General features: G+C 41.0%; 1 protein-coding gene across 5 annotated transcripts in view; it reads right to left on the reverse strand.

The window, feature by feature from the left end:
* Nucleotides 1-16,824, reverse strand: part of nrxn2a (neurexin 2a) — a 391,484-nt gene that overhangs the window by 136,526 nt on the left and 238,134 nt on the right. The gene's annotated exons all lie outside the window — the stretch shown is intronic.

A 16,824-nucleotide genomic window follows, 5' to 3' on the forward strand; every position in this document is an offset into this window, starting at 1 on the left:
CACCAGTCTGGGTCAGATGATAATGCACCAGTCTGTGTCAGATGATAAAACACCAGTCTGGGTCAGATGATAATGCACCAGTCTGTGTCAGATGATAAAACACCAGTCTGTGTCAGATGATAAAGCACCAGTCTGGGTCAGATAATAAATCACCAGTCTGTGTCAGATGATAAAACACCAGTCTGTGTCAGATGATAAAGCACCAGTCTGGGCCAGATGGTAAAGCACCACTCTGTGTCAGATGATAATGCACCAGTCTGGGCCAGATGATAATGCACCAGTCTGGGTCAGATGGTAAAGCACCAGTCTGGGTCAGATGGTAAAACACCAATCTGGGTCAAAACAGCAAACTAAGAGACAGGGATTTTCAAAGCAATGGAAATAACCATGTAGCTGCCTCCTTTTGTCTCCAGCCAATAAAACACAGATCTTGTACAGTGAGTCATAAAGTATTTTCTCTCCCTCCCTCCGTCCCTCCCTCCCTGACTGGTTGTACCAGGTTTAACACACTGCAGTGCTACCTCTGAAGTAGCAATCAAGTGTTGTTGAATGCGTTCCTGAATAAAAGCTGTGTTATGTCAATGTTTGATATTTCACCAAGACGGCCACAGGGACTGAGGTTGTTTTCTGGTTTCAAGGCTGGGCTAGAACTGTTTGTCAGACCTCAGTATGGATGGATGCGTTGAGTGACAGAGGAACAGATATACCAGTAAATAAAAGACATGGTAAATTAAACATCCAGTCAAAAACCCAATGACGCTCAAATAGGAGCTTCAGAATCAGAAACACTTGAAATAAGATATACAGTGTAGCCAGAGCTTTCACTATGCTGAATAATGTAAAGTACTCTTTCATCCGGCAAACCATTTACATTTTGTCATCAACATCTGTCATCAGAAACATTTTTGGTGTCAAAATGGAGTTAGTTTGCATGACTGATTTCCAATCACTACAAGAGTATATGATTTTCTTTTGTTGCATCGCTACAACATTGTTCCATCAGCATTGGTTTGGCAACAATGTCCCTGAGCTCTCTCTATGACATTCTAAGAATACAATACGTACGGCTCAGTCTAACAAGAGAATGCATATTGCTAAATGACAAGTACAGCCAAATATCCAAGGCAGTGGTTACTCTTCCTGGGGTCCAAACAGGAAACAAAACAATGTAAATAAATAAAATACATAATATACATAACACTACATAATAAAATACCTAATACACATAACACTACATAATAACATATCTAATACACATAACACTACATAATAAAATACTTAATACACATACCACTACATAATAAAATACCTAATACACATAACACTTCATAATAAAATACCTAATACACATAACACTACATAATAAAATATCTAATACACATAACACTACATAATAAAATACCTAATACACATAACACTACATAATAAAATACCTAATACACATACCACTACATAATAAAACACCTAATACACATAACACTACATACATAACACATAACACATGGGGTGAACAGGCAGTGGCTCGGGTGGTTGTTGTCCTTGATGATATTTCTGGCCACCCGATGTCACAGGAAGGCCAAAAAGATCATCAAGGACAACAACCACCCGAGCCACTGCCTGTTCACCCCGCTATCGTCCAGAAGGCGAGGTCAGTAAAGGTGCATCAAAGCTGGGAACGAGAGACTGAAAAACAGCTTCTATCTCAAGGCCATCAGACTGTTAAACAGCCATCACTAACATTGAGTGGCTGCTGCCAACATACTGACTCAACTCCAGCCACTTTAATAATGGAAAAATTGATGTATTAAAATGTATCACTAGCCACTTTAAACAATTCCACTTTATATAATGTTTACATACCCTACACTACTTATCTCATATGTATATACTGTACTCTATACCATCTACTGCGTCTTGCCTATGCCGTTCAGCTATCGCTCATCCTTATATATTTTTATGTACATATTCTTATTCATTCCTTTACACTTGTGTGTATAAGGTAGTTGTTGTGAAATTGTTAGGTAAGATTACTTGTTAGGTTAGATATTACTGCATGGTCGGAACTAGAAGCACAAGTATTTCACTACACTCGCATTAACAACTGAGAACCATGTGTATGTGACAGATAAAATGTGATTTGATTCGATTTGACAACACTATACATAATACACATAATACACATAATACTACATAATAAAATACATTATACAATATAAAATGTATAAAATGTCTGTCTCTTCACATTCCCCGTCATGCAGTAAGGTGTTCTCATCTGTTTTTTTCTCATCTGGTTTTATTGCTAGCTTGAGTTACCTGGGGTGGCAGAGAGTTCCATGTAGTCATGGCTTTATTTAATACGGTATGTTTCCTAGCCTCTGTTCTGGACCTGGGGACTGTGAAGAGACCTCTGTCTGCATGCCTTGTGTGGTACTGATGAGTGTCTGAACTGTGGGCCTACTGCTTGAACAGACAATTCTGTACCTTTCACCCATCAACACCTCACACAAAGACCAATAGTGATGCAGTCAATCTCCCCATCCACTTTGAGCCAGTAGACTGACATGCATACCATTGACATTCGCCCTCCGTGTACATCTTAGTGCAAAACGTGCTGCTCTGTTCTGAACCAACTGCAATTTTCCTATGTCCTTCTTTGCCGCATCTGACCACACTGGGCAGTAGTCCAGGTGTAATAAAACTAGGGTCTGTAGGACCTGCCTGGTTGATTTAAAAGCAGAGCAATGCCTTATCATGGACAGACCTCTTCCCATTTTGGAAACCACTGAGCCTATATGTTTTAGATTATGTTGAGGGTTGAGTGAGGGATATGTCCGAAAAACAATGCCTATTGCTTTTGAGATGGTTAGCACCAGCCTATTGCTTGTTACCCATTCTAAAACTGACTGGAGCTCTATGTTAAGGGTGTCAGTTGTTTATTTTACTGGGATTTTAGCTGGGATCTGCTTTTATTAAAGGGTGGCTTATAAAAACACATTTCACTAGGCTCTCTCTGTAGGTTATGGGCTCTCCAGCCATGTTCCAGGGGTCTTGGGCCTATTGGCTACATTTGGAGATATTTGGCCACTTCCGTTGTGATACAAACCTTATCAAAACACAAACAGTAGGCCTATGGGCTAGGCTACATGGTGCATGCCACAATGATTTGAAAAAGTAGCAAAAATAAATGCATAATTCACAAGTGATAATATTCTCACCATTCAGAATATTCTCAATGTAATCTTGTCTTTACATATACTAAATAATATGCGTGAAATTAGTGTTGATTTAGAGGGGGGCATTATCATGCACCTGTTGGAACAGGAGCAGGCAAAAAAAGACATGTCATCCATTTGCACTTAAATAGCAAATGGAGGATGCTTTCCCCGCGGTTCATTTTCATGCCAGCCAGGTAGGCTACTCTGATTGTAAAGGTGATCCTATTCTGCTCAAACTCTGAATGCCAGGGCTCTCCTGAAGTGTTTGATTATATTTTCCATTGCATTTGCTTTGGTCAGAGTGATTAGAGGGACAATACAGCGCTGAGTACCGTACATTGGCGATTGGCCATTACAAGTTTGGTAGGCTACTAATAATCATCAGAGGCATCAGAGTTCAGTTTTAGTTACTGTGACCCAACGGTCACATGGAATTTGACTTATATGTCATGACTCCTGACTGCTGGTGTGGTGGTAATTCAGTCACCGTAACAGCCCTATCCATAATAGGTTATGATCAATGGTAACAAAAGCTGCACTGAAATCTAACAAAACAGTTCCCACAATCTTCTTACTATCAATTTATTTCAACCAATCATCAGTCATTTGTGTCAGTGCCGAGCATGTTGAGTGCCCTTCCCTATAAGCATGCTGAAAGTCTGTTGATAAATCATTTTTTTGTCTTCTGTAAAATAACATTGTATTTGGTCAAACACAATGTTTTCCAAAAGTTTGATAAGCACTGGTAACAGGCTGATAGGTCAGCTGTTTGAACCATTAAAGGGTGCTTTGCCTCCCTCCAGGCCTGAGGGCCCATACCCTCTTCTAGGCTTAGATTAAAGATGTGGCTAACAGAAGTCCAATGTTTTCCGCTACCAACTTCAGAAATGTACCATACAGGTTGTCGGTACCAGGTGGCTTGTCCTTATTTATAGATAGCAAAAGACATTTAACCTCTTCCACACCAACTTTGCAGAACTCAAAACTACAGTGCTTGTCTTTCATTATTTGGTCCATTATGCATGAATATGAAGGCTCAGCGAGTGTTGTTTGAATGTCATGCCTAAGTCTGTTAATCTTGTCAACAAAAAAGTTATTAAAGTGGTTGGCAATATCAAAGAGTTTTGTTATGAACAAGCCATCTGCCTCGATGAAGGATGGAGCCGAGTTTGCTTTTTTGCCTAGAATTTCATTTAAGGTACTCCAGAGCTTTTTACTATCATTATTTATTTAATTTATATTTGTTCTTTAGTATAGTTTCTTCTACTTTTTGTTTAGTTTCGTTACGGGATTTCTCCGACTTATTTGCTATTCCATTTGCCTCATCTCTCTCAGCCGTATAGTTTTTCAATTCATCATCTACCCATGGAGCAGTTCTAACAGTCAGTTTCTTGATGGGTGCATTCCTATCAGTAACCGGAAGAAGCAATTTCATAAATGCTTCAAGTGAGCCGTCAGGTTGTTCATCATTACACACATAAGACCAACAAATATTTTTCACATATTTGACATAGGAATCATTGCAAAACCTCTATGTTCATTTATACACAATTTTAGGTCCAGTCTTTGGAACTTTGTTTTCTCTAGATATGGCTATTATATCATCATCACAAGATCAGATGGGTGTGGATACGCTTTAGAGCAGTTTTCTGACACATTAGTAAAGATGAGATCAATCCAGGCTATATCACAACCGGCTGTGATCAGGAGTCCATCAGTTACAGTTGTTGTCCTTGCACCACACGGCCAGGTCTCTGACCTCCTCCCTATAGGCTGTCTCGTTGTTGTCGGTGACCACTGTTGTGTCATCGGAAAATGTAATGATGGTGTTGGAGTCGTGCCTGGCCGTCCAGTCATGAGTGAACAGAAAGTACAGTAGGGGACTGTGTTGTTACCTACCCTCACCACATGGGGGCGGCCCGTCAGGAAGTTCAGGATCCAGTTGCAGAGGCAGGTGTTTAGTCCCAGAGTCCTCAGCTTATTGATGAGCTTTGAGGGCACTATGGTGTTGAACGATGAACTGTTCCTTTTGTCCAGGTGGGAGAGGGCAGTGTGGAGTGCAATAGAGACAATCATCTGTGGATCTGTTGGGGCGGTATGCAAATTGGAGTGTGTCTAGGGTTTCTGGGATGATGGTGTTGATGCCTTTCAAAGCACTTCATGGCTACAGACGTGAGTGCTATGGGTCGGTAGTCATTTAGGCAGGTTACCTTAGTGTTCTTGGGCACAGGCACTATGGTGGTCTGCTTAAAACATGTTGCTATTACAGACTCAGACAGGGAGAGGTTGAACATGTCAGTGAAGACACTTGCCAGTTGGTCAGCGCATGCTCGCAGTACACATCCTGGTAAAGGTCTTACATCGGCTGCGGACAGCGTGATCACACAGTCTTCTGGTACAGCTGGTGCTCTCATGCATATTTCAGTGTTATTTGCCTCGAAGCGAGCATAGAAGTAGTTAGTCTGTTAGGCTCGTGTCACTGGGCAGCTCTCGGCTGTGCTTCCCTTTGTAGTCTGTAATGGTTTACAAGCCCTGCCACATCTGACGAGCGTCAGAGCCAGTGTAGTACGACTCGATCTTAGTCCTGTATTGATGCTTTACCTGTTTGATGGTTCGTCGGAGGGCATAGCGGAATTTCCTACAAGCTTCTGGGTTAGAGTCCCGCTCCTTGAAAGCGGCAGCTCTAGCGTTTAGATCAGTGCGGATGCTGCCTGTAATCCATGGCTTCTGGTTGGTGTATGTACGTACGGTCACTGTCGGGACGATGTCATCGATGCACTTATTGATCGAGCCAATGACAGATGTGGTGTACTCCTCAATGCCATTGGAGGAATCCCGGAACATATTCCAGTCTATGCTAGCAAAACAGTCCTGTAGTTTAGCATCTGCTTCATCTGACCACTTTTTTATTGGTCTAGTCACTGGTGCTTCCTGTTTTAATTTTTACTTGTAAGCAGGAATCAGGAGGATGGAATTATGGTCAGATTTGCCAAATGGAGGGCGAGAGAGAGCTTTGTATGCGTCTCTGTGTGTGGAGTATAGGTGGTCCGGAGTTATTTTCCCTGTGGTTACACATTTAACATGCTGATAGAAATTTGGTTAAACTGATTCCCTGCATCAAAGTCCCTGGATACTAGAAGCGCGTGAGCGTTTTCTTGTTTGCTTATGGCAGAATACAGCTCATTCATTGCTTTCTTAGTGACAACCTCTGACTGAGGTGGTATGTAAACAGCTACGAAGAATACAGATGAGAACTCTGTCGGTAGGTAGTGTGGTCTACAGCTTATCATGATATACTCAACCTCAGGCGAGCAATTGCTCTAGACTTATTTAGATATAGTGCACCAGCTGTTATTTACAAAAATACATAGTCTGCCGCCCCTTGTCTTACCAGACTCCGCTGTTCTATCCTGACGGTACATTGTATAACCAGCCAGCTAGCTGTATGTTGATATTGCCATAATTCAGCCATGACTCCGTGAAGCATAAGATGTTACAGGTTTTAATGTCCCGTTGGTAGTTTAATCTTCCCCGTAGCTCGTCGATTATATTGTCCAAAGATTGCACGTTTGCTAGCAGAATTGAGGGAAGTGGGGGTTTATTCGGTCACCTTTGAATTCTCAGCAGGCAGCCCGCTCTCCGGCTTCTCTTTCGCCGCCTCCTCTTCACGCAGATCACAGGGGTTGGGGCCAGTTCCTGAGGGAGCCGTATATCCTCTGCCTCGGGCTCGTCAGGGTCGTGAAAGAAGAAAAAGGATTCTGCTAGTCCGTTGTGAGTAATCGCAGTCCTGATGTCTAGAAGTTATTTTCAGTCATAAGAAACAGTAGCGGCAACATTATATACAAAATGAGTAAAAAAATAAGTTACAAACAACGCAGATAAACAAACAAAAAAACACAATCGGTTGGGGGCACATAAAACATCTGACTTCTGCTCCGGCCCCATTTACATATGCCCTGAGACATTCCTTCCTCCATCCTCTGAACATATTGCAGACTCCGTCACGCTTCAACACACATTCTGGGTGCAATTTCAGATAAGGGATTTCATGGACAATTGATCTCTCTCTCTGAACAGTGAAATAGTTACAGTACTAGTCAAAAGTTTGGACACACCTACTCATTCTTTATTTTTACTATTTTATAAATTGTATAATAATAGTTAAGACATCAAAACTACGAAATAACACATATGGAATCATGTAATAACCAAAAAGGTGTTGAACAAATCCAAATACATTTAATATTTAAGATTCTTCAAAGTAGCCACCCTTTGCCTTGATGACAGCTTTGCACACTCTAGGCATTCTCTCAACCAGAATCATGAGGTAGTCACCTTGAATGCATTTCAATTAACAGGTGTGCCTTGGAAAGAAAGTCCACAAATGAACTTTTAACATCTTAATGTGTTTGAGCCATTCTCCAAGTGCAGTCGCATAAACCATCAAGCACTATGATGAATCTGGCTCTGATGAGAACCGCCACAGGAAAGGAAGACCCAGAGTTACCTCTGCTGCAGAGGATACGTTCATTACAGTTAACTGCACCTCAGATTGCAGCCCAAATAAATGCTTCACAGAGTTCAATTAACAGACATATCTCAACATCAACTGTTCAGAGGAGTCTGCGTGAATTAGGCCTTCATGGTGGAATTGCTGCCAAAAAACACTACTAAACAACACCAATAATAAGAAGAGACTTGCTTGGGCCAAGAAACACAAGCAATGGACATTAGACTGGTGGAATTCTGTCCTTTGGTCTGATGAGTCCAAATTTTTGATTTTTGGTTCCAACCGTTGTGTCTTTGTGAGCGCAGAAGCACGGAGAAGGAGGTGTGAGGGTGTGGGGGTGCTTTGCTGGTGAAACTGTCAATGATTTATTTAGAATTCAAGGCACACTTAACCAGCATGGCTACCACATCATTCTGCAGTGATACGCCATCCCATCTGGATTGCGCTTAGTGGGACTATCATTTGTTTTTCAACAGGACAATGACCCAAAACACACCTTCAGGCTGTGTAAGGGCTATTTGAACAAGAAGGAGAGTGATGGTGCTGCATCAAATGACCTGGCCTCCACAATCACCCAACCTCAACCCAATTGAGATTGTTTTGGATGAGTTGGACCGCAGAGTGAAGGAAAAGCAACCAACAAGTGCTCAGCATACACTACCGTTCAAAAGTTCGGGGTCACCTAGAAATTACCTTGTTTTTGAAAGAAAAGCAATTTTTTTGTCCATTAAAATAACATCACATTTATCATAAATACAGTGTAGACATTGTTAATGTTGTAAATTACTATTGTAGCTGGAAACGGCTGATTTTTTTAGAGGTGACTCCGGGATGCTGGCATTCTAGGCAGAGTAAAAATAAAAGATTAACATGGGCAAAAGAACACAGACACTGGACAGAGGAACTCTGCCTAGAAGGCCAGCATCCCGGAGTCGCCTCTTCACTGTTAACATTGAGACAGGTGTTTTGCGGGTACTATTTAATAAAGCTGCCAGTTTAGGACTTGTGAGGCATCTGTTTCTCAAACTAGACACTCTAATGTACTTGTGCTATTGCACCGGGGCCTCCCTCTCCTCTTTCTATTCTGGTTAGAGACAGTTTGCTCTGTTCTGTGAAGGGAGTAGTACACAGCGTTGTACAAGATCTTCAGTTTCTTGGCAATTTCTCGCTTGGAATGGCCTTCATTTCTCAGAACAAGAATAGACTGACGCGTTTCAGAAGAAAGTTATTTGTTTCTGGCCATTTTGAGCCTGTAATCGAACCCACAAATACTGATGCTCCAGATACTCAACTAGTCTAAAGAAGGACAGTTTTATTGCTTCTTTAATCATCACAAAACTTTTTAGCTGTGCTAACATAATTGACAAATTAACTCCTCAATGCAATTGGATGAATACCTGAACATATTCCAGTCTGTGCTAACAAAACAGTCCTGAAAGATACCAGAGGAGACAGGTAATGGCGAACTGAACGAAGTTATGTAGAGCACCTCAAGATAAAACGTAATATTCAATATGGGCAAGTTAGACTAAAATATTAGCACTACACAATCTGGTGGGTGATAACCTTCAATCTGGATAATAACACAAAACAAATCTTAAGACTAGAGACATTTATTGACAAATATTACGAAAACTAGCAACACCCAAACATGACGGAGAGTAAGACAGGGGAACCGATTTCAAAACGAAAACGTGACTCTTTTACAGACACAGACGTTTTAATATTTTCACCACCTTGAATGGTAAAGGTCGAAACCGATCTGTTAAAATCAATAAATGACAAACTGGGTATACTTTAATTAGTTAGTGAGGATATAAAAGAGTTGAAGGCAAGCCTCGAGATGAGTGATGAAAAAGCTGCGACATTGGAGAAGGAAACACACAAGCTAAAAGGGACAGTCAATAAGATTGAAACCGAAATGAACGAAATTAAAAAGGAGAACACTGTTCTGAAGGAAGCCTTACTGGACATACAAACTAGATCAATGAGGGAGAATCTGGTACTTACAGGTATCCAGGAGAAAGAAGGGGAAGTTCCTGAATCTGTAGTTAGAGTGTTCCTCCTTACAGCGCTTCAGATCCCACGCGAAGTTATCGACAAAATCCAACTTGAACGTGTAGACCGCGTCGGACAGAGAGGCCAAAGGTATGAACGCCCAATCGTTGCCAAATTTGCTTCATTAATGGTTAAAAGCCTGGGTAAAAGACTTGCTGGGACCAAAATTGTCATGAATGATCAGTTTCCAAAGGAAATTGCAGAACGGCGTAAAGTTCTCTATCCAATTTTCAAAGAAAATAGATTAAAAGGGAAACGAGTAGCTCTCGTTGTTGATAAACTATATATTGATAACCAGCTGTTCAGAGACACAAAGACTACTCCATGGTTATTTTATAGATGACAAAGATCTCATAGATGAGGAAAATAATGAAACACAATTCTAGCCCGGTTATGGATTGTAACAATACAATAAAAAAAAGATAGCTTTTGTATATCTTCACATATGACTAATTGGAACACACAAGCACTAATTCAACATGGTGAAGATAAAAACTATGTAAACTGATGGCACAGTATGTGTGGTGTGTGTTTATTGTTTATTTTATTTGTTATGTTTGGGAAAGTTGAGTGAGTGAGTAATGATATGGTTGCATATCCCAGAACCAATGTATTGCTGTGAGCCGAGGTATGAGAGAGCTTTCAATGTTGTTCAGATGATGGATATACTTTTATAATTAATTATGCATCTTATTTATTTATTGTCCTATCATGGGGAACTACATTTTTAAAATAAATGATATCTAATTATTTATTTATGATCCTAATTTAATGGTACGGTCCATGACCCTATACCCTAGACACCTATATGCTAAGGAGAAGTCCCTAACTGTTTTATGTGCATGCTGTAAGTAGTCTGTATGCAGCCAAATGATGGTCAGAGACCAAGAGCAGCACTGCCCCCTCAAGATTCTGAGCCTGCTTGGCAGGGTTGGTCCTGCAAAGCCAAAGCCCCCTAAAGGGAGAGCATAATATACAAGGAAATTCTCAAAGCTGCTAATGAGAACCTTGATGACCTTGTACCCAGCCGGTGTGGATTCCGGTGGGGTGCCCCCACCCAAGCAGTGGCAGTGCTGGCAACACTAGCTGCAGTAACCCATGGGGAGGGGGTCACACTCGGACATTCAGAGAGGGGGTATATTATTGTGACCCTGGTGGCACAAAATCAAAAGTCTGACTGCATGGAGATGCTTGGGAATGTGACCGTATTGTAGGGGTTTCAGGGTAGAGGTGTACATTTGAATGGTTAATAAAATCTCTCAATTTCTGCCATTTTTTTTTGCGCGGTCTTACAGACCTTCTCATGCAGCTGCAACAGTAAGTGCATTTGTAAATCAGGACCTTTCTTGAGTTGGGCTCTGGGATGGTGCAACTGTTGAGAATGGGAGTTTGTGGTTGTGTGGGTGGAAAGGGTTGAGTGTGTGTGAGTGCATGTGTGTATCCCACAACTGTTGCAAAGGAGTAAAAGATGTTAGGGACAATAGAGGATGATCCACAGCTATATATAATACAAATCGAGGTGAGGGCGATGGAAATGCATTTGGCAGTTGATCTACTTCAATTCGGTAAATGGCACGGTGTGCTCTTTTCGAAGGATGGATCCCAGTCTGTTCAGGGCTATGAGATGTGGGGGGTCAGAGGTGGTCTGACGGGCATTGGGATGACGGCCCAGCTCGGGATGAGGAGGTCTTTTAGCGGGCGGAATGGTGGGGACCAATTGGAGGTTTACTTAGTAGCAATGCAAATATCATGGTACAGCTATATAGACACTCAATCATCATGTTACTTTTCAATGGTACGTTTACAAACATATATTTTGATAAATAGAATTGAAAGTTGTGTCTCATTATGGTAAGTGGTGAAATAAGTATAGCCAGTTACAATTGTAATGGCCTAGCAGATAATAAGAAAAGACGATCAGTATTTAGCTGGCTAAAAGAGAAGGAATATAATATCTATTGTTTACAGGAAACCCATTCAACAATTTTAGATTAAGTTTTGTGGAAAAGAACTAGGGGGGTGAAATATATTTCTCCCATGGGCAAAGAAATTCAAAAGGGGTGATGGTTTTAATTAACAGTAATTTTGATCCAAATGTGCAAATTATCCAAACAGATTATCAAGGTAGATGGATTATTTTAAATATGTTATTGGACAATAAACAGATATGGCTTATTAACCTATACGGTCCGAATAATGACGATCCAAGCTTCTTTGAAAATATATATAAGAATCTATCAACTCTACAAGCAACACTAGACTCTATTATTATGGTGGGAGATTTTAATACAGTCTTTAATACCTCTATGGACCGGAAAGGAAATCACACTACAAACTATCACCCTCAAGCACTTAAGGAAATCATGAATGTCATGGATATATTGGAATTAGTGGATATATGGAGACTTAAATACCCTGACCTAGTGAGATATACATGGCGGAGGCTTAATCAAGCTAGTTGTCTTGAATACTTTCTTATTCTCTCTGGCACCAAAAGTTTAAAAAGTGTTGATAGGGGACAGAATGCGGTCGGATCATCACATAATTGGCATATATATTACGCTTATGGAATTCCCACGTGGGCGAGGATATTGGAAATTTAATCAAAGCCTACTAGATGATGAATTAATAAGATCTAGGACAGAAGAATTTATAACAGACTTTTTTCAGACATAACATAGGTACAGCAGATCCCCTTATTGTATGGGACACTTTTAAATGTGCCTTTAGAGGCCATGCAATTCAGTACTCATCTACAAAACAAAAGCAATTTAGATCAAAAGAGTCCATATTAACAAAGGAAATTGAAGGACTAACAGTACAGTTAGATAGCAATAAAAACGGTACTATAGAGGCACAGAATAAGTTAGAGGAAAACCAAAAAGAAATGGAGGAACTTATTCAAGAAAGATCCAGTGTAATAGAATATAAAAATAAAGCTGTGATAAGGTGCGTCTCGGTGAGAGGTGTAGGAGTCAGGCGCAGGAGAGCAGGGATTTCTGAGAAGCGTGTTTAATATACACTGCTCAAAAGAGTTACATTGTGTTGTTTAAGTGTTCCCTTTATTTTTTTGAGCAGTGTATATATAGTCCACCAATACAAAAATGGCACAGATAAAAATCCCAAACTACGCTCTCGAAGGATCAGAAACTTGTGCCAACACACGAAGGAACAACCACAGTTCCGACACTTACATACACGTGCCTAAATAGTGAAAACAATACAGAAACTCATGCAAAACGCACGGAGGAACAAACTCAGTTCCGAAACTTAACTACACGTGTGTAATAGTGAAAACAATGAACATCAAAGATAATCGAGCGCAAATACACACAAGCTTAATCCCGCACGAACTAAGGCAGGCAACAGGTGCCCTATATACACACAGAAATAAACGCAAATGAAACCAGGTGTGAAAAGGAACACAGACAAAACAACCAGAAAAGGAAAAAGGGATCGGTAGCGGCTAGTAAACCGGCGACGCCGAGCGCCGAGCGCCGCCCGAACAGGGAGAGGAGTTACCTTCGGTAGAAGTCGTGACAAAAGCGAACTGGATGGAATATAGGGAAAAATGCACATAATTCATTTTTAATCTTCAATATAGAAATGCTACCAAAAAAAGTATTAAAACTGATTACAAATGATGGAGTCACACATGATTCACCAAATGATATTTTGAAAGAGGAAATACTTTAAGAATATGTTTGTATTTCAGGCTCCTCCATCTCTACTAACTGAAACTAATTGTATAGATTTGTTTCCTAATAATATTGTCAAATTAACATCTGTACAGAAAGACTCATGTGAAGGCCAAATTACAGAGGAGGAACTGCTTGAGGCAATTGGGGCCTTTAAGGATGGGAAAACTCCAGGGCTGGATGGCATACCAGCAAAGCGACCAGGACGACTGATCCCTGTAAAGGAAAGAATGAATGGGACCATGTATTGTGAGATTTTGACTGAAAACCTCCTTCCATCAGCAAGGGCATTGAAGATGAAACGTGGCTGGGTCTTTCAGCATGACAATGATCCCAAACACACGAAGGAGTGGCAACGAAGGAGTGGCTTCGTAAGAAGCATTTCAAGGTCCTGGAGTGGCCTAGCCAGTCTCCAGATCTCAACCCCATAGAAAATCTTTGGAGAGAGTTGAAAGTCCGTGTTGCCCAGCAACAGCCCCAAGACATCACTGCTCTAGAGTAGATCTGCATGGAGGAATGGGCCAAAATACCAGCAACAGTGTGTGAAAACCTTGTGAAGACTTACAGAAAACGTTTGACCTCTGTCATTGCCAACAAAGGGTATATAACAAAGTATTGAGATAAACTTTTGTTATTGACCAAATACTTATTTTCCACCACAATTTGCAAATAAATTCATTATAAATCCTACAATTTGATTTTATGTTTTTTTTTCTTCTAATTTTGTCTGTCATAGTTGAAGTGTACCTATGATGAAAATTACAGGCCTCTCTCATATTTTTAAGTGGGAGAACTTGCACAATTGGTGGCTGACTAGATACTTGTTTGCCCCACTGTAAGTACATTACTGATTCCCCATCCCGCATGCGGGAGCGTAATCATCGCCTGACACTAATTAGCATAACGCAACGGACATAAATATCCCTAGAAAATATTCATATTCATGAAAATCACAAATGAAATATATTGAGACACAGCTTAGCCTTTTGTTAATCACACTGTCATCTCAGATTTTCACAATATGATTTACAGCCAAATCTAGACAAGCATTTGTGTAAGTTTATCGATAGCCTAGCATAGCATTTTGTCAAGCTAGCAGCAGGTAACTTGGTCACGGAAATCAGAAAAGCAATCAAATTAAATCGTTTACTTTTGATGAGCTTCGGATATTTTCACTCACGAGATTCCCAGTTAGCTAGCCAATGTTCCTTTTTTCAAAAAATATTATTTTTGTAGGCGAAATAGCTCAGTTTGTTCTTCACGTTTGGTGAGAAATCGCCCGGAAATTGCAGTCACGAAAACGGTGAAAAACATTCAAAATTAGCTCCATAATATCGACAGAAACATGGCAAACGTAGTTTATAATCAATCCTCAAGGTGTTTTTCAAATATCTATTCGATAATATATCCTTCGGGACAATTCGTTTTTCAGTAGGACCGATTGGAGTAATGGCTACCTCTGTATTTTACGCGAGAGTCACCCTGGGAGCCATCAGGTGACCACTTACACAATGTAGCCGCCTACGGCTATTCTTCAACATAAATGCGTAAAACTACGTCACAATGCTGTAGACACCTTGGGGAATACGTAGAAAGCGTAAGCTGGTTGATAGCACATTCACAGCTCAATAGGGACTCATTGGAATGCAGCGCTTTCAAATATGGGGCACTTCCGGATTGGATTTTTCTCAGGCTTTCGCCTGCAACATCAGTTCTGTTATACTCATAGACAATATCTTTACAGTTTTGGAAACGTTTTCTATCCTAAGCTGTCAATTATATGCATATTCTAGCATCTTGTCCTGACAAAATATCCCGTTTAAAACGGGAACGTTTTTTTTCCAAAAATGAAAATACTGCTCCTAGAGTCGCAACAGGTTTTAATGACGACATGTACTGAAACAAGATTTCCTTTGTGCAGATATAGCAGACATTATTTGTAGTGTCCGGTAGGCATTGCAAATGAGGATTTGCTTTCAACTGATCAGGGAAGACAATGTGTAAGGTTATGATGTAGGTAGGCCTACAGCAAGCTGTGGCTAGTACACACAAACTGTAGCATGTAAAACCATACTACATTATCTAAACAGAATGGTTAAATGGCAGTATCCTAGTCGCTACAACAGAACAACATGTTTTTTTGCCAACCAAACAACAGTTGCCTATGCCTGTTTGCATTATTAACAACCATTTACTGTTTTATTCTTTCATCTATGGAACTCTGTTTTGTTCTTCGTGAGGCACAATGCCCTCTAACATAGACAGACCAGGCTGCCAGGCAGGCAGCAATAACACAGACAGACCAGGCTGTCAGGCAGGCAGCAATAACACAGACAGACCAGGCTGTCAGGCAGGCAGTAATAACACAGACAGACCAGGCTGTCAGGCAGACAGACCAGGCTGTCAGGCAGGCAGCAATAACACAGACAGACCAGGCTGTCAGGCAGGCAGCATTAACACAGACAGACCAGGCTGTCAGGCAGGCAGCAATAACAATCTGAACAGCAGAGACTTAGAGCAGAGCAGAGTAGAGCAGAGCAGAGCAGAGCAGAGTAGAGCAGAGCAGAGTAGAGTAGAGCAGAGCAGAGTAGAGCAGAGTAGAGCAGAGGAGAGTAGAGCAGAGTAGAGCAGAGTAGAGCAGAGCAGAGCAGAGTAGAGCAGAGTAGAGCAGAGCAGAGTAGAGAAGAGCAGAGCAGAGTAGAGTAGAGTAGAGTAGAGTAGAGCAGAGCAGAGTAGAGCAGAGCAGAGTAGAGCAGAGCAGAGTAGAGCAGCATTGATGTTTCTCAGCCACCAGTGTGTTGAGCTGCACAGCAGGTCTGCATTATATGCCATTAGCAGAGATGAGAGGGGCATGCCGAATCCCACACATTTGTGATGAAGAGGCTCGCTGAGAGAGAGGGAAGAGAGAGGGAAGAGAGAGAGAAGGACAGAGCACACCTGGATTCCTGTTCAGGATGGAGAGATGGGAGCGGGAGAGGGGGATGATGAAATCGACCGAAAAACAATGAGAAAACAACCAACCACAATGCACCATCATTGAATTGTACAAACACAGAACGTATGTGTAAAAACACACATTATCACACACGCGCTCTTCCGCACACCTGCACACACCCACCATCGAAGTCTTCTCACAGAAGGAAGGGGAAGACCATCCTACTCAGTGAATTTTATTTGAAAAAAGATTGTGGAACATTTAAAAAGTTATCCTTTTTAGATTAAACTGTAATAAATACATTCACATCACCAAATAACTGATTAAAAAACACTGTTTTGCAAGGAAGGTCAATACATTGACTTCAATACAAAACCTAGGAGGCTCATGGTTCTCACCCTCTTCCAT

The sequence above is a fragment of the Oncorhynchus mykiss genome, chromosome 29 (assembly GCF_057628025.1).
Source record: "Oncorhynchus mykiss isolate SJ-2025 chromosome 29, ASM5762802v1, whole genome shotgun sequence".
NCBI lineage: Eukaryota > Metazoa > Chordata > Actinopteri > Salmoniformes > Salmonidae > Oncorhynchus > Oncorhynchus mykiss.